This window comes from Danio rerio, chromosome 23, assembly GCF_049306965.1.
Source record: "Danio rerio strain Tuebingen ecotype United States chromosome 23, GRCz12tu, whole genome shotgun sequence".
Taxonomy (NCBI): Eukaryota; Metazoa; Chordata; class Actinopteri; order Cypriniformes; family Danionidae; genus Danio; species Danio rerio.
This window is the reverse complement of record NC_133198.1, coordinates 36,047,306-36,072,500: the sequence shown is the minus strand read 5'-3', so window position 1 is coordinate 36,072,500 and position 25,195 is coordinate 36,047,306. Positions and strand designations below refer to the sequence as shown.

At 36.6% G+C, this 25,195-nt stretch overlaps 1 protein-coding gene across 14 annotated transcripts in view; it reads left to right on the top strand.

Annotated features, from left to right (window-relative positions):
* plxna2 (plexin A2) overlaps nucleotides 1-25,195 on the top strand; it is a 775,253-nt gene that overhangs the window by 221,050 nt on the left and 529,008 nt on the right. For 4 of the 14 annotated variants that reach the window (XM_073939239.1, XM_073939229.1, XM_073939231.1 and 1 more), the window contains one exon: nucleotides 2,111-2,201. The exons of the other annotated variants lie outside the window; for them this stretch is intronic. The gene's annotated coding sequence lies outside the window, so the exon portion shown is untranslated. The remainder of the gene's footprint in view (nucleotides 1-2,110; nucleotides 2,202-25,195) is intronic. 14 annotated transcript variants of the gene reach the window in all.

Here is a 25,195-nt window from a genome sequence, read left to right as displayed (position 1 = left end):
GAAAAACACATTAACGTCTGATTTCTTTATAGATATAGATTCTTTTATAGATTAAGGTCTTTTAGATATACGATATAAAGTGGGTCTCAGACCGGTCAGGAAGCACTGCATTGAATTCCCTATTCTCCCGCCATGTCTTTAAAAATCACAGTATATTTTACCCCAGTTTTTTCAATGGAGTTCCTGTGCTCGCTTGCTGATCCTGAAGGCACCAGCGGTCTTTCATCTCGTTTTACGCTTAAACAACAAAATAATTAATTAAGTCTACTTAACTGAATGTATTGTAATTACATTACATCATCAATGCTGTAAAAGGAACCTTATACAATTGAAAATAGCCACATTAAGCTCTCACCGGAAGTTTAACAGCCTTTGTGAGTAAATCAATAAATGCTATACTCAACTGATTTGTTCGAAATGTTGATTCATTCATAAATAACAAGCTGACTCCTACCACAGGCACTGAATCATTTACTCAGTTATGTTTAATCATGTGTTAACACATTTTATTAACATGCTAACAACATTATAATTCATGAAATGAGCTGACTATAATTTTCCTAAAACCCCTTAGCCATCAAAACATGAGATTCATTATAGCAACATGACAAAGCATGCTTTACACATGCTAGCAGTGTGATAAACTTTATTATTTGGTTCTAACAGGAACCAAATACTAACATTAATGTAACTGATGTTTATTTTTTCTCAGTTGAAAATACATTCACAAACAGTAAACTGCAAGCATGAATATACAGGAGGTGGCCACGGATTATTATTTGTTAATCAACAAGCTTTACAATGTTCTTTTTACCCTGTACCCTACCTATATGTGTTTGCTTTCGACTTATGTTTTTGTGTGCGTCAGTCTCTTGCATGTCCCCGTAGGTCCATTTTTTGGACACACTCCAGTGCCCTGCAAATATCCCAAACCCCTTTCCTGCTTCCCTATCCTCAGCAGAGGCTCTCTCACGCGTGTCCACACAATCGCAGGGCTGTAATTGGTATGGTTTACACTTCCTTAAGAGCAAATCGAAGCCTGGCTAGACAGACAGCATTGCGGCAGTCAGGGCTGAGGGGAAAAACATGCAGGTCCACAGAGGCCGGGCTTTTCATTTAGAAATTCAGCCTGTGCGCTGTCTTTTTTAGGGGAGGGTCCTCTTGTGGGGCGATTAGGGGTCGGTGTGTTTGAATGGCTTCCAGAATCATTTCCCATAAAGCCTGTGTTGGACTAAATTAATGTGAGCAGCGCAGCTTTTTTGGGAGATCCTTAGTCGAGAGCTGTGAGTAAGCAGACGCTGTTCTCTCGACCTGATGCTTTTTTTCCCAAACCTGCTGAGTGTCTGACTCCCACACTGTCTGTCACATTGTGTTTTTAAAAAAGAAGAATCTGAAGCCAAACATGTCACGCTGACAGACACAATGCTCCCTTTGAAAATGTTTTAGTTTACCACCCACATGGTGTAAAACTCAGGGGGACTGCTGCTGTGGATAATGCGCACCATTGTGAATTTGCAAACGAAGTGTAAACGCTTGATTTGATTATGTGTTTGTCCACAAAGAGCTAATTTAGGATGTTGTGATTGTTTCAGGGTGCAAATGTGAGACGAGTTGTACTGAATTTGAAATTCTGCAATGCTTACTGCCGTATCTATGTCAATATGTAAAGCCAATCTGTTTGGTAGCTAATTATATTTAATAAAATCACTTTAATTAGGGCTTTTTTTTCTTTCTAACTTTACTGTAGTATGGATTATGGTAATTGGGCCCTTGTAACCAAGTCTTTCCAATATCTATTTATCTCTGCATTAAATATACTGAAATGTTTGTCAATTTTGGACAACTATTACAGCAAAATTGGCTCATTTTTTTTATTTAGACAGTTCTCAAATTAGTTTAGCCAAGCGCCATTGTAATAGTGCTCCTATACCAACAAAGGCTCATTCAAAAAATGTAGCCCTATAAACATTTCTGGAGATGGTGAATTATGTAGCTAGAAGTACATTTGGCTGCATTTTGTCTTTAAAACGAATGCTACGGGGTGGTATTATGCCGTTCCTTTTCGCATTAGCAGCTGACCGCTTACCTATGGCTTTCCTGCTTTTACCAGTTTGTCCGGTGGCTCGCTGCATACGTTGGCAGACTTGAGATGCAGAGAGGAGGCGAAGATAATGGAGGCGAAGGATGGTTCCAAAATGCGGGTAAGACAAAAACAAAAGCCAAAAAAAATAAAATAAACAAGTAAATAACGGTGAGAATGTGGTAAAATCTGAAAACGTGGTAAAAATAGTTTTTTTTTAATCTGGATTGCTTTTTAAAACACTGCCGGTTGGGATTAGGGAAAGGGGTTGATGGGGTGATTGGTTTTGTCGGTCAGACAGTCAGTCAGTTGACAGCAGCCTCTGGTGGATTTACGCGGGAAAAGCAGGCACGAATGGCACTCACAAGACAGATTTGAGATCTCAAAAAGCATACACGGAGGCTTCTGGTGGATTCGTACCTCCAGGGACAGGTTTGGTGCTCCCCAGAAATGTATATAGTGCTATGTTTTCAGAATGAGCCTGGATTGCCACATACAGACCAATAGCACTAGTTGCTAGTAGGTGGTAGCAATTGTTTATTAGCAAGACGATTGATTGTTTACTTCTCAAAAAAACTGATTCATTTCAGATGGAAGCTTTTAGCCTTTATGAGTTAGTCAATAAATGTTTTACTCAACTAATTTGTTTAAAAGGGCACCTATTTGACTCTTTTTCAAGATTTAATATACTTTATTTGTGTCTCTTGAATGTGTCTGTAAAGTTTCAGCTCAAAATGCCTATCAGATTATTTATTATACCTTTTTAATTCTGTGAAATTTGAGCTGTTAAGACATTGTAGCTGTTTTTGTTGTCTGTGCTTTTAATGCATATGAGCTGGTTCTCCCCACCCACCGTTCCCACGTGCATCTCAGAGTTCTGTTTGTATTGCTCTGGTTTGTGTAGATAAACAACACAGTGACAGACAAGAAAGAAGCAGTGTTTAGCTTATTACTGTTTTTTCACTGCAAATTAGACAGGATAGATGTTCATATCTACTGCTGTATAGATATTCATTATGCTAATGAACAAAATAAACCTAATATAAGTCCACAAACTGGGGTTGTAGCATCTTCTTTTATTATTGTACTGACATTATGCTGCTGTGATGATGAATTTCAAAGTGATTTTACTGTCTTATTACAAACATGCACTGTTTTAAAAATGTTTTAAACTTAGAAAACTCATTCTTGAGGTGCAGATGATCACAGAGAGCTGAACAGATCTTTTAACCCCGGTTGCTTTGCGCACATCCTGTCTTGTGGATCTAATCATACACATAACTACGGAGACATGTTAATACGTGGCTGTCAATCAATTCGGGGAGTGGGGGAACAACACTTCTATATCACGTTGAGGTGGACCTCAAAATGGGAGGGATTTGGATCCTATTTTAACATCAGGAAATTTAAAAAGGACTTATGTTTCTATCACTCCAGTAGGACACACTATACCCATACACACTTTTGTCCAAACAGCTTACAAAAGAGGATTTTCATCATAGGTGCCCTTTAAAACATTGATTTACTCATGAATGAAAAACTGATTTGTATCACAGACACTGAATCATCATTACTTAAAGTTTTTATTTTGTCCCTTAGGTAACAAAGTAGCAAATGTTTAGTTTCAAACAAGACCAGACCTATCAATATAGACTATAGAATTCAAGAGCTACAAACCATCCCTACTGAAAAAACAGCTTAAACCAGCCTAGGCTGGTTGGCTGGTTTTAGCTGGTCAACCAGGCTGGCTTCAGAGGGGTTTTGGCCACTTCCAGACTGGTTTTCAGCCATTTCCAGTCTGGTCTTAGCTGGACAGGTTTGATAGATATTTGATGATTAAACTGCTGTGGATTTGTCTGGAATATTTGTTTTACAAATATAGATACAGTATTCCTCACTACTCCATCTGAAATATCAGTTTATTTCACCTTCTTAGTTATGGAACTGTTGTATGAAAGCAGTATCCTACTTGCTTTGTATTTCAGACACATATCTGAAACACTGTTTTTAACTTTCATGTCAAATTTGTGGTCAGATGTGAATAATGCAGGTCTCTGGTGCAAAGCGAAATAGTTAAACCTGTCTTTTGCTGCCCGCCTGCTGCTGTGCTGTGTTTTCTGCCACTCTATGTGATTAATGAAATCCATAAGGCCTTTCTGCCCTTTCTAATAGATTTATGGACTTCATGGTACAATAACTTAATGTTTTACTGTACATTTGTTTTCCTTACATTGATATTTGTCACGAGAGAGCTCCTGGGCTGACCTTTAGGTGCCGAGTGGCCTGATTTGATTGGCAATTGGTCTGTTAAGGCCAACAAATGCAGCTGCGAGTGATTTTCTAATATAGCATTCAAACTGTATGTTATAATGTGTCACAATGGCATTAGTAGAAGCATACTCTATACTTTGGTTATTTTTTTCATACATTGTTAAATTTTTGGACCGTCAAAACAAGTTCACATGTTTAATTTAATTTAATTTAATTTAATTTAGTTTAATTTAATTTAATTTAATTTAATTTAATTTAATTTAATTTAATTTAATTTTTATTCTAATTTTATTTTATTTTATTTTATTTTATTTTGTTTTATTTCATTTTATTTTATTTTCGTAGTATCGTAGACTAACCTCTGCTAGGATCAGGGTTTTTAATATGAGTTTCTATCATATTTAGTCAAAAGATTTGGAAATATGCACCCGTTCATAATTGTATTTCATCCTAATCAGCTCCACTGCACAATTACTAACTGTTATTAATGCAGCATCTGCAAGGATTGCACCCAGCAAGCCAGTGAATGTAAAGAAAGTTTACAGAAAAGGTTATAACTTTGTCGCTTCATTCAAGTAACTCTAATAAAATATTTAGCCTTATGCAAGTAAATCAGACTGGAATGTAGTTGATTTTGAAGCTGTTTTGTGTCGAGGGATATTAAAGGATACAGTTTGAACAAACTGATCAAAACAGCAGCCTCAAGTGAAGAGCAGCAGGGATTACATGCTCAATGAAACATTTCTGAAGCATTTTATAGAACTGGAATCCAAGAGACTTATTCAAAGCAAGTAATCAAGCAGCAAAGAGTGAAGTGCAAAACTGCACAGTGATTTCAGATAGGATATGACAGAAGATCTCTTGGGAGAGCAAGAGTACTTGCCTTCTCTTGAGTTCAAATAAGATATTTTGTTGATTGCACTTATTGCTTGTGGAAAAAGAAGAGTGATAACATTTCAGTAGTTTTATTTCCTTTTACCTTACCTTGCCTTCTACCTGAGTTTTAAGGTAAATTATGCTGTATATACAAGTTTGAGTGGCCTAAAGCATCATTTAAACTTTGATAGTACAAGCTCTGCCAAGGATTCATTTTTGTAAGTGTTGTAGTAACCATTTTATTTGAAACAAACTCATTACAATATTCATTAAAAAGTTGTTCTAATAATTCCTTACATTTGTATAGCGCTTTTCTTGACACTCAAATGACTTTACATTTTTTTGGGTGAATCTCCTCATCCACCACCAGTGTGCAGCCTCCACCTGCAGCCACATTGCACCAGACCGCACATCACACAATAGCTGATTGGTGGAGAGGAGACCAACCAATTATGATATGAGGATGGTGTTACGTGTTTATGATGTTAAAGTGGGATGCTGTAACATTTAAGTGAGACAGTGTCACGACACTAGACGAAAAGGATCCAATTGCAAGTGTTTATTACCTGAAAAATGAAACAAAGGATATCACTGGAGTGAACTGGAGACAAGAAAGTTCAAAACGAGAGCCACGGGTCACAATGAAGACATCAATGAACAACGAAGGATTCTGGAAAACAACAGACAGAAACAAGACAAACAACGGACTGATAACCAGAACATACCACATGAGGAAATATATAGCCAGGCAAATAAGGACCAGCTGGAAGATGATTAAGTCAGCTGATGACATCAGCTGATCAAAAAGCACGCTGTCAACACAAAAGGTAAACAAACACACACCCTCACACATGACAACACACAAGGGAAGATACATAACTTACAGGAGGAACACACAGATCCATAAACCGTGACAGACAGGTGTAATGTGTGTGACAGATCAAGAATGAGGCAAGGATAAGACCTTAAATCTAAAGTCTAAACTAGGTGTCAAAAAGAAACACAAAATAAAAACCGAGATCTTCAGTGTATACAACACCCGAACTAAACTAATTAAACTACAAAACTCAAAATACACAGGTGGCAAAGCACTCAAAATAATCTAACAAAACATCAATCTAAACTAAAACAAACCAAACCGGATAAGTCCGTAAAAGCTTAGTTTAGAATCACACAACAACCATCATATTATGTTACTTAAAGCCAACGAAGTTCAACAAGTAAACTCAAATGACCACAGTAACTGAGATAAATCAGTAAATAGATGAAGCATTTTCACAAACAAATTGCGTGGAGCACAAAGGGTACGCCGAGGCAGAGCGCACACCACACACTGGTCTGTCAGGGCTTTAAATCCTTGCAGCTCATCCTGGGATTGGTGGAATCGGAGAACGTCCTAATGATGATGGACAGAACAATAAACCAATTAGAAATCTAAGGGTTGAGCAAACAGAGAGGAGGATGAAAAAAAGACAGAAAGAAAACATAAATCATAACAATGGTTAGGAGGCCATGATGGACAGAGGCCAGTGGGCAAATTTGCCAGGGTTACTCATTTTTTGAAGGACATCCTGAGATTTTTAACGACAGGCAGGACCTCGATTTAACATCTCATCCGACACTGAGAGTTCTCATCAATATACTGGGGCGTTAGGACCCACACAGACCGCAGGTTGGGCATCCTCTGCTGGTCTTACTAACACCACTTCCAACTACATCCTAGCTTTACCATGTGGTCTCTCATCCAGGTACTGACCAGGTGCAGCCCTGCTTAGCTTCAATAGGCGGCCATGTGAGAGTTGTAGAGAGCTAGCTGCTGGCTAATATATGCTGGCTTATAATTCTGTTGTTATGCAAAAGAAAAGCAATTTGCTGTGGTACTTTAAACTACTGTATGGTTAGTTTAGAAAAACTGTGGTTAATTTGTTGTTACCATGGTTTACAATAACATTACCCATGTTTTTTTTTATTAGCTAAAGCCTGGTTAATTTTCACAAGGGTTTGCATGCTTTATCCAAAATGTATAGAAGTACTTGTGTTTTGCCTGGTTTGGCTTGTATGTTTTTGTGACAGATTGCCATTAGCCATTTACTTGCATTTAGTGAATCACCAAGAACTACACTAAATTAAAATTAGCATATATTTTATTTTATTTATTTATCTATTTATTTTTGCATTCATTGCTCCAGCCTTCAGTTTCACATAATGTTTTAGAAATTGTGCCCAAAAAATATTTACTTTTGAACATTTTTTTGGTGAACTATTCCTTTAAGCTAGTCGTATTTGAACACACCACACCATGTTGTCCTTAAAAGACTTTAGTTTAGTATGTCACATAAGAGAAATATGCTGTACACATAGTGCATCAATTTCATCTCGAAGCACTAAGCGAAACTGTGATTTCTGGAGACGTGGCCGGTCGGCTCTGCTCGCGGGTTGTTGTATCTGCAGAAACTCTTCATCAGAGAGAGTGAGTGCGGTCGGCTCTCAGGCAGACACCGTGAAATGGACCCGGCTGTGGTTCACAGCTCCGGGCCCGGCACATTTGCTAAGGGCCATTAACGTCATGCCTTACCAGGACCCAACGGTCTGCCATTCACCCTCTCTGCAGTCCCCAAGTGTGCTGAATCTGTGGAGAAATTGCGCACATACCTTTTCTAGTCCAATTCAGACCAGAGAACCGCTGACATTGAGGACTGATGAGGTCTATTAGTCGTCTTTTTGAAAGGTTCAAGGGGTTTTAGATTGTCAGCAGTCATAAATAGTGTAATTTCAGTGTTTGCTATTGGAAAGATCAGGGATTTGATCAAACCCCAAATGCAATGTATATCATGATACCTCAAGTCATAAAGCTTGCTAAAGAAAAATGTGCTATTGCTTTTGAAGGTGATCAGATTTATTGTACTTTTACACTGACCAACAAATCTTGTTGAAATACATTGAATTATAGTGACCACATTATAGTACAGAGGTGGCCAACCCTGTTCCTGGAGAGCCACCTTCCTGCAGATTTCAGTTGCAACCCATATCAAACACACCTGCCTGTAATTATCACGTGGTGTTCAGGTCCTAATTTATTGGTTCAGGTATGTTTATTATGGGTACCAACTGAAACCTGCAGGGCTGCGTCTGAAACCGCCTACTACTCAGTAGGTACTGCATTTGAATTTAAACTTACTACTCGGCCGTTAGAAAAGTACGTTCTGTACAGTATGAATGTGAAAAGTATGAATGGAATTCGGACGTACTACATCTGCCATTTTGACATAGTCACGTGACTTACCTGCGTCATTTGCGCCGCTCTACTCTCATTCATGAATTCGCTCGCAGGGCATCATGGGATAGTGCAGCATGCATGGGATGCGCACTCCAGAATCTCGCCGGAAGTAGTAAGTCATCCGGGTACTTCTCGCATACTGTTTTTCGATTTCTATGAATTCGGACATACTACTCTGGTCGCATACTGATTTTAGCATACTGTATAGTATGGAAGTATGCGGTTTCGGACGCAACCCAGGAATGTGGCTCTCCAGGAACAGGGTTGGCCACCCCTGTTATAGTAGTCCTTGAATCCTCTTTCAAATTTTTCATTGAGGAAGACTAAACGTATTGTTTTGCTTCATTTGTGTAATCATCTTACAGTACAATACCTTTTTGAACTGCTTCATTCAGGTGTTTTTAAATGTCACAGTCCTAAGACCAACCCAGGCTCATTCTGATAACGTACTCCTATATACATTTCTGGAGAGCTCCCAGGAGCTATGTTTTTTTTTTTTGCAGTTTTTGTTTTTCGCGAATCCACCAGAGGCTGCTGTGTACGCATTTTCAGATCTTTAATTTCTCTCGCGAGTGCTATTCGCGCCTGCTGTTCTCACATAAATCCAACAGGGGCTGCTTTGTATGCTTTTTCTGATCTCAAATTTCTCTAGTGAGAGCCATTTGAGCCTGCTGTTCTCACATAAATCCACCAGAGGCCGCTGTTGACTGACTGTCTTCTAAATGAATGAATAAGTGACCAATCGACTGAACCACCCTTCGTCTTCCCTCAACCCAACCAATAGCATTTTAAAAAGCACCGATTGACCCGCCCACCCCCTTCCCTAAACCCAACCGTAGTATTTTAAAAAGCAATCTAGAAAAAGAAAAGCCCCCTAATTTTTACCATGTTTTTAGATTTTACCAGATTCACACCCTGTTATTTATTTATTTATTTTTTTTTTCGGCTTCTATTTTTGTTTTATCTCCTTTCTTGAACCGTTCTTCACTAGACTCGAATCACATTGTTGCGGTCAACTCAGCTCTGCTTCTCATGTCTGCTGATGTACATGATAAGCTACCGGACAAACTGGTAACAACGGGAGGGCCGTCCATAAAAAGGTAAGCAGTCAGCTGGTAAGCAAGAAAAGAAATGGCATCATACCACCCAGTATTGTTTGTTTTAAAGATAGTTAATTTTGTTTAAAACTTTATTCATCCCCTTGCGGCGATTCATTCTGTTATAGTGGTGCTTCACATATAACAAGAATGACACACTTACAATAAACATCAACTCTTAACATCAAGTTCACAAACAAAAAACTCGGGGAAAAAATCTGTAACAATACTAAATAATAATAACTAATAATAATAAATAATAATCAATCCATTAACTACATTTATTACTAAACCAAATTGCTTTAGGCACAAAAGTGAGTTTATAATGATTTTCGGAACATCTTATTGTCCTGAGTTGTCTCCCAAGGCATCCACTCAAAATATTTGTTTAAGGGGTGTGTGCTGTCTCCTAGTATTTTATGTGCCATCCTCAACACCTGCTGTTCATAATAGGATGCAATACTTTGCAGGGGAACTCCTAACATTTTTGAGCACAAATTAACAATGCCTTAAAGACGATTCTTGTTTTTTTATTGACAGTAAACAAGCAAAAAAAAGAAGAGGACAACATACTTTTAAATAAATGAAAGATGAAATGCAGTCATACATAGCTTCGGCTAAAAAATTCACGATCTCCAGAAATGTATATAGGGCTGCTTTTTCAGAATGAGCCAGTGTTGCAATGAGACAGCATTGGTCAAAGTCGCCAATGATTGGTTGATAGCGTCTGACTCTGGTGCAACATCTATTATTCTATCATTCTGTTTGACTTAAGAGCTGCATTTGATACTGTGGATCACAGGCTCATATCGAAAGTGTGTCTGGGACTGCCTTAAAGTGCTTAAGGTCTTATTTTATTGACTGCTCCCAGTTTATTTATATGGGTGGTTGTAGATCTAAGATTAGCTCTGTCTCCACTGGTGTCCTTTAGGGGTCGGTTTTAGGCCCGTCTACTTTTTAAAATGTACTTGCCATTTTTAGGCTGCCTTCTGAGATCTCTCATGAGCATCTTGACAATGCTTTTTTATCATGTTGCATAACTGTGATCAAAACATTGCGTAATAATGAGTAATAATAATAAGTAGTAATGAGTAATAATTTCTTGTGTTTGAAGGATGGCAAATCTGAAGGTATTCTGTCTTTGACTTTTGATGGCTCTGTTCTGGAAACCCAGAGGTTTGTCTGGGTTTGTTGTCTTTAATTGTCTTTAATGCAAAAAAAAAGATTATTTTGGCCAAAGTTTTGTTGATAAAAATAATAAATAACCTTAGAAATAGGTGTCACAGTGGCGCAGTGAGTAGCACAATCGCCTAACAGCACAAAGGTTGCTGGCTCGAGCCTTGGCTGGGTCAGTTGGCGTTTCTGTGTGGAGTTTGCATGTTTTCTCCTTGTTGGTGTGAATTTCCTCCGGGTGCTCCCGTTTCCCCCGCAAGTCCAAAGATGCGCTATAGGTGAATTGAATACGCATATTGTTCGTAGTGTCTGAGTGTGAATGAGAGTGTATGGGTGTTTCCCAGTGATGGGTTACAGCTGGAAGGGCATCCGCTGTGTAAAACATGATGGATAAGTTGGTGGTTCAATCCGCTTTGGCGACCCCAGATTAATAAGGTGATTAAGCCGACAAGAAAATGAAAGAATGAACCTCAGAAATTTTGCAGGATTGTACCTTATGTTAAATTTTACTTTTGCAGAAAAAAATTATAAATTCATTTGTCTTTTAATGGTTAGACTACAGCAAAGCTCTTTTAACTGTTGTTTGAAATAAAGTGAATCTACACTTAGGGCTCTATTTTAACGATCTAGACACAAAGTCTAAAGCGCAGGGCGCAAAAGCATTAAGAGCATGTCAGAATCCACTTTAGCTATTTTAAGGATGGAAAATCACACGCTGCACTGTGGTGCATGGTCTAACAGGGTTGAGCTCATTCTTTTAATGAGTTATGGGTGTGTTTTGAGATTAAACCAATCAGAGTCTCATCTCCTATTCCTTTGAAGAGTCAGTTATGTAGTGCCATAGTGCGTTTGCTATTTACATGGAGGACTTCGTAAGTGAAAAAACTGAACTATTTACTAGTGAGAAAATAGTTAAACAGAGCATCTGCAGTGAGGATAAAGATTTAGCCTTCTCCAATCGGCCTTTACTGTCACTTTCTCTTTTTCGTGGATAGGGAAACAGGGAAACAGTTGTACGTTTGTTAAGTGCAAAGATTTGTTTCAAAACTATTTCTAAATTCAGTTCTGATTTCAAGCAAATGAATAAATGAGCAATGATAACAAAGTGTTGTCAAAAAACCACACGTCCAATGCCCTATAGGGTCCCAAAACCTGACAGGTGGACACAACTATAAACTTTTTTTTCTTTCTACATAAATATAAAAACCACTGCCTCCATGCCTCATTGCGAGGGGCAGTTTTTCAGTTTGTTCACGACAACTTGCTTTTGAAAAATGTTATTATTATTAGCAGTATTATTCATTATATGCAAATTTATATTTGGCTTAATAATTATGTTTCATTTGTAAAGATATTTGCGTATTGCTAAAGACACTAAAGACACATCTATACAGCTTAAAGTGACTTTAAAAGTCCTAACTAGGTTAATTATGTAAACTAGGCTGGTTAAGGTTGTTCTGTAGATTATCTAGAAAAATATATACCTTAAAGGGGCTAATAATTTTTCCCTAAAGGTGTTTAAAAAATATAAAACTGCTTTTATTGTAGCCAAAATAAAACAAACAAGACTTTTTCCAGAAGAAAAAAATATTTTCAGACACATTGTAAAAATTTCCTTTCTCTGTTAAACATAATTTAGAAAATATTTTAAAAATAAGAAAAAAGATTGAAGGGGGCTAATAATTCTGACTTTACCTGTATATACACCATTATAAACATCATGCTTATTGTCATTAAGTTCATGATCTTTTATCATCACAATGATTGTCAGTGCTGAAAAACTGATATAAGTATGATAACTAATGATGGTAATACTTGTAGGCTTTCTGAAAGATATTATTGTATGCTGAACAAACTGCAGAAATATATAAAAAAAAATAGTTGATAGTTTTCTATAACATATTTTATTAGTAATATTAATACTCGTTTTACAGTATCAGATAATTGTAAAAGAAAAAAAATCCTATCGACCATAAACTTTAAAAAGGTAGCATATATAATGTAAGTGAATTGTATGTTCATTTTTATAATAATGCACTATTAAAATTGTTTTTCTTATATATATTAATTTTATAATATTTCAAATTTCTTCTTTACCTGCATATATGCACCAATCACCGGTAAACGTTCTCCCTACTGTGATAGTAAAGCCCAAATATTAGAAAAACATGATCAGCATGCTTTATTAAAGCTAAAAGGCCACATGTTTTATTTGATAACCCCATTTCTAAATCCTGTTATTCTGATGTTGAGCAGACGAAGACTACAATAGAGGAACATTTGCAAAGAAATGAGGAACTAAAGCAGCCCTGCTCCGGGAGATTTACTGACCTCTGATTTTTTTGTTTTTCTCCATGTTTGTTTTGTGCTCTGTTGACGGAGGTCGATAACCGTTGCTTATTTTCCCTCAAATGCTTGAATCGATTGCATTGTTCATCTCTCTGCCCTATGCACCATCCGAGACTGCTGTTTTAGAAAGCTGACCAACTCTCTCTCTTTCTCTGCTAAAGGGACACAAAGACACCAGCATTCAAATCAAGCCAGTTCCATCTCTATTTCACGCAACACTGCATGTATGGAACAGACGCACATCTGATTAGTCCGTCTCCTGCGACTATTTTCAGACTGAATGAATAACAGTTGAGGGAGTTCGACAGAGTTTGCGAAAAGAGAAAGCCGAACTGAATCATAAAGCATTTTCAGGGCCGTCAGCAAATAAGCATTAAAACACCATCTTGCATCGATTTGGGAATCTGCCATCCAACAGGCTTGATCGATAAACAAGTACGTGGGGGTGGAATGCGATGAAGCTCTGGTTTTAAACTGTAACATATTGGCCCTTTCGGTGTAATCTGTTTTCACATTAACCCTTTAAATCTGAAAGCTGACCTCTATACGCAACAATATATAGGTGTTCGCTGTCTGACAAATGCATTACTGTCAGTCAGACTCGCCGAGGTGGAACAGAGCAGTAATGTGGCTTGTGATTAAGGTTTTGGGTGCTGACATGTAGTTGGACAGATGACCTTTGCTGTCATCTAATGCTCCCTTTAAATTTGATTACGGTGGGTTTTAAAGATAAACTTGATTAATCTTTAAGCAATTAATACAGTATCCTAATAAGTTGAATTATAAAGCAACGTAAAAATGAACACCCTCCATGTATAGCATGTAAAACTGTTTAGTGTAAAATGTTTATTGAGATGTATTATGTTATTAAAGTAAAAAATAGTGATCGTCTGTTTGAATATATCTAATCTGCGATGTCAACGCTGCATTTCCAGCAATAATATTAAAAGATTGATTGACTTATTACTTATGACTGATTACTGCCTTAACATTATTAAGTAAATCAAATATTTGCTTAGTTATAAAGTTAAGTTAATTGAACTTAACAGTTCCAAGTTACAACAGGTTTCCTCTCTTACTCGCTTCAAAATGACTTGAAAGTTCAAAGTAACATGATAAAACATGTTGACAATACTTATTGATCACTTTGTTACTTGTCAACATCATCCGTTTCCATGGATACTCATTATTTTGCACACCTGTTTTTATTTGTGTTCTCATCTATGTAGTATCTTCTTGCATCGATTTGTTTGCGTGTTTTTCTTTTCAAAATTTGAATTGTTGCTCTTGAAGTAGATTATCACCATTGATTTTGGGATAGTGTACCCCAAAATAAAATTATGTCACTGTTGACTCACTCTCAGCTTGTTATAAACCTGTGTAAATGCCTGTTTCTAATGAACACAAAATAAGATGAAGAATGTAAAAACCTAATTGTTATTGATTTATAGTACAACATTTTCCCCCTATTATAGATGTCAATGACTGTTGCTTTCCAACGTTCTCTATATTATCAGTTTTCAGTTTTGGGTGAACTCACCCTTTAAATACAGTACATGTAATTTTGTGAATGTTTAGATCTTTCTCCTTTTCCTTGCATTGGTTAAGCAAACAAATACAACCCCTGTACGCATAAGAGACTTCTCTAAAAAAATATACACTCCCCGAGAAAAGTCTTGTTGTTCATCCAAGTTTTAGGAAAAATAATAACTTGATTTCTAGAGGATCATTTGGTTTTTGAAAGTGGCTTATATGAAAGGCAAAAGCCTCTAGATTACGCTTATTTTACCAAAATAAATTATGAGCAGGCCTTGATGTTTAATTATTTAATTAGGACAGTAAGGTCTGCTTAAAAAAAGTGTCTTCTCACTTGACAGAAATAATGTACAGTATAGATTATAGAGTCATGGTGCAGAAACGTTTTTTATATTGTGTATGACTCCCAGGAGCTTGGAAGAAATGCATCCATACATCTCTGCAATGACTCAAATAACTTATTAATAAAGTCATCTGGAATATTAAAGAAAGTGTTCTTGTAGGACTTCCATAGTTCATCAAGATTCTTTGGATTTATCTTCAATGCCTCCCTCTTCATCTTACCCTAGACATGCTCAGAAATGTTCATTTCTGTCTATAGGCTGGCCAATCCTGGATCACCTTGACCTTCTTTGCTTGCAGGAACTTTGATGTGGAGGCTAAAGTTTGAGAAGGTGCGCTATTTTACTGAAGAACTTTCCCCTTTCCTGTGGTTTGTTATGTAATGGCAGCACAAATGTCTTAATACCTCAGGCTGTTGATTTTGCAATTCACTCTGCAGATCTCTTGCACGCCCTCATACTGAGCGTTACCCCAAATCATGATTTTTCCTTCACCAAACTTGACTAATTTCTGTAAGAATCTTGGGTCCATGCAGGTTCTAATAGGTCTTCTACAGTATTTGTAATGATTGAAATGCAGTTCAACAGATAATTAATCAGAAAAATCGACCTTCTGCCACTTTTCCAAATAGAAGATATGTTATTATTTGTTTCTCTTACAATTGGGATCGACGACAAGACTTTTGTCTGGTAGTATATATATGCATCTTAATTATCCCGCTTTTTCACACTTGCTTTATCTCATTGTAAATGCAGTAATGTTCTTAAATAGCATTTCTGTTTTATTATAACCACCTTAATCATATTTGAGAGAAACTAAAGTCAGGCTACACGTGGCGCATTTCAGCAGTGGCCTTTTCCTGCTTGATTGTCACAATAAAGGCATCGATTTCACAAGCCACTCCAGTCAGATCAATTGCGTAGGCAGTTTTCGATGTGTGTTTACTCTACAGACTGCCAGATTAGATTATGTGTGCTCAGGTAGGGGGCCCGAGTCAGGAAAAAAAAAAACTTCAGAAATCAATCCCTCATTGGCACGGCATTCAGAAAGCGCTGATCTTGAGCATATGTCCTCTAATTACTCTGATGGGAGCTTGCTAATGGGCACAGAGCCGGCCTCGCGCTCACTGCGAATGCTAGTTAATGTCACTGTCACAACGTAGATCCCCGGGCCCTGAGATCAAGGCTGGGGAGCACGAACGGCCCCTAACCGCCCCACCAGTACATGAAACCATCTCACTCCCCGTCTAATTGCTCTCTGAATTATTAACCTCAATGAAAGGAGGACAGTGCCTCATCTGACCCCGCTTATATAGCTGAAGGTTTGGCAGCCCGCGCTTCATGAGAAATGTGTGAACGCATGCATATTTAACCATCTGTGGAAGATTTGCCATTTGCACAGGTTATTACTGACTTTGACCTCTCTTATGAATTTCTGCATATATTTTTTGTACTTTAAGACTGAGAGATGTCTTGGGTTTATTTAGTTGAATTTAAACACACGTGACTAATGCATTTCTAATTATGGGTTGCACTTACTGTACAGTAGTTTACAGAACTGGAATTATTAATTTTTGATAAGGTTGTGTTATCCAAATAATTCATATACAGTTGAAACTAGAAGTTTACATACACTGTATACAAAGGCACACAATCATTTAAAAAAGTTGGATGTTAATGTGACTAAACTTTTTCTCTTTTAGGTAAGATAGGTTTATTAAACGTGTTTCTGTTATGCTTAATAGCAGAATAATGAGAGAGATATTTTTTAGAGAAATTGTTATAATTTTCTTGAAAGTCAAGTTTACATACAGTAAGATTATTAAGCCTCTAAAAAAAAGCTCAGATGATGGTGTCGAGGTTTTGGAAGTTTCTGATTGGCTAATTGACAACATTTGAGTTAATTGGAGGCACGACTGTAGAATAGTATTTAAGGAAAACCTCAAACACACAACTTCCTTTTGTGTCATAATGTTAAATTCAACAAGCCAGAATCAACAAAAAAAGCCAGATTACAACTTGCTAAATTACACTGGGGAAAAGACTCATTTTTGAAGACATGTTCTGTGGTCTGATGGAACTAAGATTGAACTGTTTGGCCATAATGACCAGTGTTACATTGGAAGGACAAAGGGGAAAGCTTACAAGCCTAGGAACACCATCCCAACTGTGAAGTATAGGGGCCGCAGCATTATGTTGTGGGGTTGTGTTGCTGGAGGAGGGACTGGTCCACTTCACAACATAGATGGCAACATGAAGAAAGAACATTATGTAGAAATACTTAAGCAACATCTCAAGACATCAGCCTGGAAACTAAAACTTGGCCACAAATGGATCTTCCAAATAGACCATGACACTAAGCATACTTTCAGACTAGTTAAAATGTGCTTTAAGGACAACAGAGTGAATGTTTTGGAGTGGCCATCACAAAGCCCTGATCTCAATCCTATTGAAAATTTGTGGGCAGAGTTGAAAAAGCTTGTGCAACCAAGACAGCCAACAAATCTGACACAGTTACACCAATTCTATCAGGAGGAATGGGCCAATTTTCTTTCAAACTATTGTGAGAAGCTTGTGGAAGGATACACAAAACATTTGACTAAAGTCACAGTTTAAAAGCAAAGCCAAAAAATACCAAGGAAATGTATGTACACTTTTGACTGTCTAGAAATTAACAACAAATTCTCAAAAAATAAAAAATAAAATAAAATAAATAAAAAATCTCTCATTATTCTGGCATTTAGCAAATGTAATTCATTTAGGTAACCTTAACGGACCTGAAATAGTAAACATTTAGTATGATTTACCATCAGACATTTTTAAAAAAATACTTATGTGCTTTTTTTAGAGTGTATGTCAACTTTCAACTGTAGATAGTGAAAACTGGGTGAGTGTACATTTGACTTTGACTAATACCTTTATTGACTAATACCTGTTATTGCATAAACTTTGTTTTGTATTTCCAGATTAAAATATATTCTCATTTTCTGTGTTCATTACAGAAATATTTATTATTTATTAATGTTTATATCTTGCCGCCGATCCCAGTTGTAAGAGCAACAAATAATAACTTGACTTCTGATCATAACATATCTTCTATTTGGAAAAGTGGCAGAAGGTAGATTTTTTTTTGATGAATCATCTGTTGAACTGCATCCCAATCATCACAAATACTGCAGAAGATCTGTTGGAACCCGCATGGACCAAAGATTTACATAGAAATCAGTCAAGTTTGGTGAAGGAAAAATCATGGTTTGGGGAAAATTCAGTATAGGGGCATCCAAGGTATCTACAGAGTGGATGGCAACACCAACAGCCTGAGGTATCAAGACATTTCTGCTGCCCATTACATTACAAACCAAAGGAGAGGGCAAATTCTTCAGAATGATAGCACTTCTCATACAGTACATCAATGGAAAGATTTCTATAAAAATCTCGTTTGCAGAAAATGTACCCTTAAGACTAGTTTTGTGGTCCAGGGTAACAAAATAAGCTTAAAAAACAGATGCTGCGCTTGCCAATAATCTCCAAACAAGTGGCTACTTAATGAAAAACAATAGGTGATCCGGCAACTGAGGTGATGAAATACACGCTGGTTAAACAAGCCACCTTAAAACAGAGCGCGTGACATTTACAAGCTATTTACAGAGACAGTAGAATTTATCTATTATTAACGTATAACCTACTGAATTATTTACAATACCGTGAGGGAATTGTTTATGCTTTGTAATGTGTAAACCTCTACCATTGAACTGATGAATAAATCACATTTGCTCTTGCAGGTGTGTGGGCATGCTGGGACTGGCAATTACCACAAAACAAGGGTATTAAAAAACAAACATAATTACTCACAGTCTTTGGCAGTGCATTTTCCTTACCTGCGGAGACGTCACAATACAAACACACACCCACAGCTGCGATTAATTCACAAGCTAATTCAATTTGCAAGGATTGTGTCAACTTTTTTTCTCATTTTTCAAGGCTATCAACCTTTGTCCAATGCACCATGATTGCTTGCTTGAATTATGGAAGTACATTTTGTTAAACCGTAAAACCGTAGGTAAAGTGTTTGTGTACAATGAAAATGGAAAAAAAAATAGTAATGTGTACAATATTGTCTTCACAGTTCATCTATCCAATGACACAAGACATTAAAATTAAAAGATTACATTCAAAAAACCTTGAAAAACCCCAAAAAACAAAAAATCTGCTTTTTACCCCTCAATAAAAATTATTAATTCTGATACATCCGATACAGAATATTTCTGAATTATTAAGACAGTAAGACATCTGAGGAGTTCAATAAAATGGCAAATTCCACCCGCTAGCTTGTGAATAGGACCAATCAGAGTTGTCGCAGAATCTGACTTCGGATATGATCTTGGTGGAAGAGTATTGAAGACTGATTGACTGACTGATTAAAATGAAATGAAAAAATTAATCAAAGTATTAGAAATGCTATGAAAAGGAGAAGTAGGCCATAAGAGCTGCTGTTTCCCCATTAATCAAGACGTTCATTACAACAGGTTGGTGTAGCATATTGGCATTTTGGTGCCTCATTTAATTTTTACATTTTATTCCATTTTCTGCATTTACATACATTTAGGAACATTGGCTAAACAAATGTCAGGGGAGAGGGGGTGGCTAATTAAACAGTTTTAATTTTAAACTAACTGATATAAAATTACAAAAAGCCAGAGCTGTGCAGATTTCAGACAGCAGCGAGATTATTAAGTAGACTATTTTTATAAAAATGTTGGTTATGTATTCATTAATTGTCTTTCATGCATAAACAGTCATCTTTAGTTTTTTATATTTACATTCCTGATGTTACTTTTCTGTGCAGCACAAATTCCTAAATGTTACCAAACATTAACAGATATTTAACAGAAAAAAAAAAATCTATCTGAGCTAATTTAATAAATCAACCAATTCACATCTTGTTTCATCAAAGTTGACAATAAAGTCATTGGTTGCTACTTGGTGTTACATTGATGTCAACAATAGTTTCAACCGTTAGAATTTATCATAAAAGATATTTTTAGAGCATGCTTGAACACATCATAAACACCACCTGACTATCTTATTGTCTATCCAAGTTTTAGCAACAACAAATAATAACTTGACTTGTAGTTGATCATTTGGTATCAGAAGTGGCTTACTTGAAAGACAAAGGCCTTTAGATTACACTTATTTTACCAAAATAAAATATGATCATGCCTTGATTTTTAATCATTTAGTTAGGACAGTAAGGTCAGACTTTGCTTATACAAAAGTCTTGTCACTTAACAGAAATAATGTACAGTATAGAATTTAAAGTCATGGTGCAGTTAAAAGTGAATTAATATTGTGTATGACTCTCATGAGCTCGGACAACTGCATCCATACATCTCTGCAAAGACTCAAATTAATAAAGTCATCTGAAATGGCAAAGAAACCGTTCTTGCAGGACGCCCAGAGTTCATCAAGATTCTTTGAATTCATCTTCAATGCCTCCTGCTTCATCTTACTTCAGACATGCTCAATAATGTTCATGTCTAGTGACTAGGCTGGCCGATCTTCTTTGTTTGCAGGAACTTTGTTATGGAGCTGAAGTGCTGTATGGTTTGATCAAAAGTGTTTGACCAAGATACAACTGTTTGCAAATGTACAGTCAGAGGGTTTAAACAATCTACATATCAAGAAAACACACTTTAACGTTGTTTAAATAAAGTGTTTAGCAAGGCACATTACTTATAAAAATGTATTTAGTGAAATTTCCGATATATCTTCATGGAACATGATCTTTACCTAATAATCTAAAGACTTTTGGCATAAAAAAAAAAAATAATAATTTTTACCCATATAATGTACTTTGTGGTATTTCTAAAAATATACCCATACAACATGAAGATGAAGTTTTGTTACACATTTGTTTTACATTTTTAAATATAGACTCACTGTCCATTTTGTTAGGTACATCTTTCTAACTGCTCGTTAATGCGAATTTCTAATCAGCCGATTACATGGCAGCAACTCAATGCATTTAGGCATGTAGACATGGTCAAGACGATTTACTGCAGTTCAAACTGAGCATCATAGTGGGGAAGAAAGGTGAACCATCTCTAGGGTTTACAGAGAATGTTCAGAAAAAGATAAAATAGCTAGTGAGCGGCAGTTCTGTGGGCGCAAATGTCTTGTTGATGCCAGAAGTCAGAGGAGAAAGGCTAGACTGGTTCAAGCTTATAAGCAACAGTAACTCAAATAACCACTCGTTGCAACCAATGTATGCAGAAGAGCATCTCTGAATGCACAACATGTTCAACTTTGAGGAGGATGGGCTACAGCAGCAGAAGACCACATCGGGTGCCACTCCTGTCAGCTAAAAACAGGCAACTGAAGCTACAATTTGCACAGGTTCTCCAAAATTGGACAATAGAAGATTGGAAAAACGTTGCCTGCTCTGATGAGTCTCAATTTCTGCTGCAACATCCAGATGGTAGGGTCAGAATTTGGCATCAACAACATAAAAGCATGAATCCACCCTGCCTTATATTAACGGTTCAGGCTACTGTTGGTGGTGTAATGGTATAAATATGTAAATATGTAAAAGTATGTAAATATTTTCTTGGTACACTTTGGGCCCATTAGTACCAATTGAGCATCGTGTCAATGCCGTAGCCTACCTGAGTATTGTTGCTGACCATGTCCATCACTTTATTACCACAGTGTGCCCATCTTCTGATGGCTACTTCCAGCAGAATAATGCGCCATGTCATAAAGCATGAATCATCTCAGACTGGTTTCCTGAACATGACAATGAGTTCACTGTACTCAAATGGCCTCCACACCAGAATCTCAATCCAATAGAGCATATTTGGCATGTGATGGAACTGGAGATTCGCATCATGGATGTGCAGCTGACAAATCTGCAGCAACTGTGTGATGCTATCATGTCGATATGGACCAAAATCTCTGAGGAATATTTCCAGTACCTTGTTGCATTAAGGCAATTCTGAAGCGAAAAGGGGGCCCAACCCAGTACTAGTAATGTGTACCTAATAAAGTGGCCGGTGAGTGTATATTTCTTATATAATGTAGAAACTATATATATATTTATATTTATATTCTATACTTATATTGATTGAAAACGTAAACTGAAAAAGATATGACAACATTAATGAAAGTGCAAGTCAGTTCTGTAAATATTAAAGCAACACACATATATATATATATATATATATATATATATATATATATATAGGAGTTAAAGGAGACACTCAAGTCATGGTTCTATGCATATCTTGAAACTGAACTCATGATACGATATTATTTCAGGTAAAGAGTTTACTATTATTATTATTATTGTTGTTATTTCTCAAATATATGGTAAAAAACAAAAATAATATTATATGTAGACTTACTTTTGGGTAAAATGCTAATTTTGTATAGATTTGAGGTGGTGAATTTAAAAAAAATTGACTTTAAATTGCTCCTGGTCCTCATTGCTCACATCTATCAATCTATCATATCAAACAATGTGTCTAATAAAACTAGAAACAGCATCATTTTCCATATCTATGACAAAATGATGTCAGCAAACAGCCATGGATGCATTGTCTACAGCTGATTTTAATGACACATGAAAATCATCTTAGCATTTCAATATATGAACATCTTCAAAACGGCATGAGTGAGTCATCTAAAATGATTCACAATATTCACATTCAAAATAGTAAACAACCTCTGGTTTGTTTAAAGTCTGTATATCTGAAGTCCTAGTTTTGATTTCTCTATTTTGAGATCTGAATACGCACCATTAATACCTGCTGATTCTTATTTCCTCTCATGCCGGCGCAGACTGCAGTCCTGCTAGTTGGCTGTCTTTGCTGTAGTCAACTTTTTCTTAGCGCAGATGCAGTGCCACAGTTGCCTTTGCCTGACACTAATGGAGTCAGCTTTATGTTGTAAGGCCTGATGAAAAATGCGATTACATTCATAGTACTATTTATAGTTACATCAGTGACCTAGGAGTGTCTGAAGGAAAGTCAAGCAGATTTTGACATTGACCACAATGCCTTAACCTCCAGACTTACTAGAGGGAGCGGATCACGGAAAGTGTGGAAAATTGCTCCAACAGTCTGGAGATCAGCCTAGCAAGATGTCATTTTAAAAACGTGTCTCTCCTTCCATGATGAATGTCCTAGATCAGGTTGATGACACTCAAGACACACAGGGAGAAAGCTATTTATGGAGAGCGCTAATGGGATATAGGAAATCACAACCCTACTTACACAGATACAGGTCTTTTCCCTTCCCATCGCAAACATTTTGCAGCTCATCAGTAAGTGTTTCTAAATCTCATTGAATTGCTCAATGGTGTGTCCTAAGAACATCCCTTTGGGGGTGTAATTTATGAGGCCTGGATCATTGGCTCCTGTCAGAACTCTGTTGATTGTCTGGTGCCTGTTGGACTGTGATTATTTAATCCGCTTCAGTGATGCAGAGGAAACTTCAGGATATATATTATTATTTTCTTTGGAGTTTATCAAAGTGGCAGATTCACACATTTTATGACACACACACTGATTGATTAATGCCAATGATTCGAGCTTGTCTCATTTTCAAATATTTGGTAGTTGGAGAGATTTTCTCATTTATTTATTCTCCGTCTCTCTCGCTCTTTCTTTCTTGCTCGCTCGCTCTTTTCCTCTTGAGCTCAGCCGAGTCAATCACAACATCATTTCAAGAGGATAGTTCATTAAGCAATGCAAATTGGAAAATGAAGTGAGCTCTTTCAAAATGCCACCACAAGCACCTCTTCTGTCATCAGTGACAATCAGAATGTAAAGTTAATGCTAAAATAGATTTACTCGATGTATTTAGTCAATAAATGTTTGCATATTTTAACATTTACAGTCTCAATTCAATCTTATGGCTGGTTGAATCACATTTTAATTGGTTGCAATTTATTATGCTGCAAATCTAGATTTTAAAGGTCTCATGAAATTAAAATAATGTTTTTGAGACGTTAGTATTGTTAGTTTTTGAGATATCTATAGGCTAGTGTGCTCCAAAACAGTGATAATTTGCGTTTAGAAGATATAAAACTGATATAAACATGTAAAGTTTGTAGTATGTCACTTCCGCCTGTTGACCTTACTTTTTGCTTATGAGTAAATGCAGCCATTTGAATCTTACTGGCTGGAGACTTTCGCTCTCATTCACTTCCATTCATTTTTAGACGTTAAAAACACAGCTTGTAATGCTGCTTAATGTTGCAAACTGGTATTTTCTTATTATATTATTCTGCTTTGTGTGTATAGTCATGGACACACTTGTTTGTAGAGCTAGAGGTTTGACCGCTTTCTGCTGTTTATTATTCCTATTCATTCCCTCCATGTTCTTAAACAGGGGTGTCCAAACTCGTTGCTTGAGGGTCTATGTCCTGCATAGTTTAACTCCAACTTCCTTCAACACATCTGCCTGGGAGTTTCTAATATACCTAAAAAGAGCTTGATTAGCTGCTTCAGGTGTGTTTAATTGGGGTTGGAACTAAGATATACAGGATACTGGACCTCCAAGACACTGGACACCCCTGTTTTAAAACAATGGCAAAAACAAGTGCACTTCCGCATTGAAGAATAAGCTCAGTATGGCACAATTTTTTTTTACGTCACCTCAAAATACAGTTTCTCAGCAAATCATAACCAATCAAATGCTTTCTAGTATCGGAAAAGCTCCACCCCGTTCCTGATGCTTCCCATTTTCTGTGCTTGTTTTGATGCGCTTGAGCTCAGTCGCTCTCACTGGCAGAGCGAGGATAAAAGCAAAACACTATTGGCTGTTTTTTTGATTGAGATTTCGTCAAACATTGAATAAAAATGAATATTTCAAAGCTCTTCATGAGACCTTTATTGCGGGTTAAATTACTTTTAAAATTATTAGCTTTATTTTTTTTATTCTGTTAGATGAAAAGGGACAGAAAATATAAATAATGTAAAAAAAAAAGTTTTCAAATGAATTAAAAAATGTTAGCAAAAATAGGAATATTTTATAATAAAAATATGAATGTTATTAATAAATAATACTATCAATAAATGGTTATTAAGCACCATATTAGCATATTATATTTATTTCTTAAGTTTTACATGAGACTGAGACTGGAATAAAAATGCTAAAATCAAAAGGGTTTGAAAAAATCTATCCAATATAA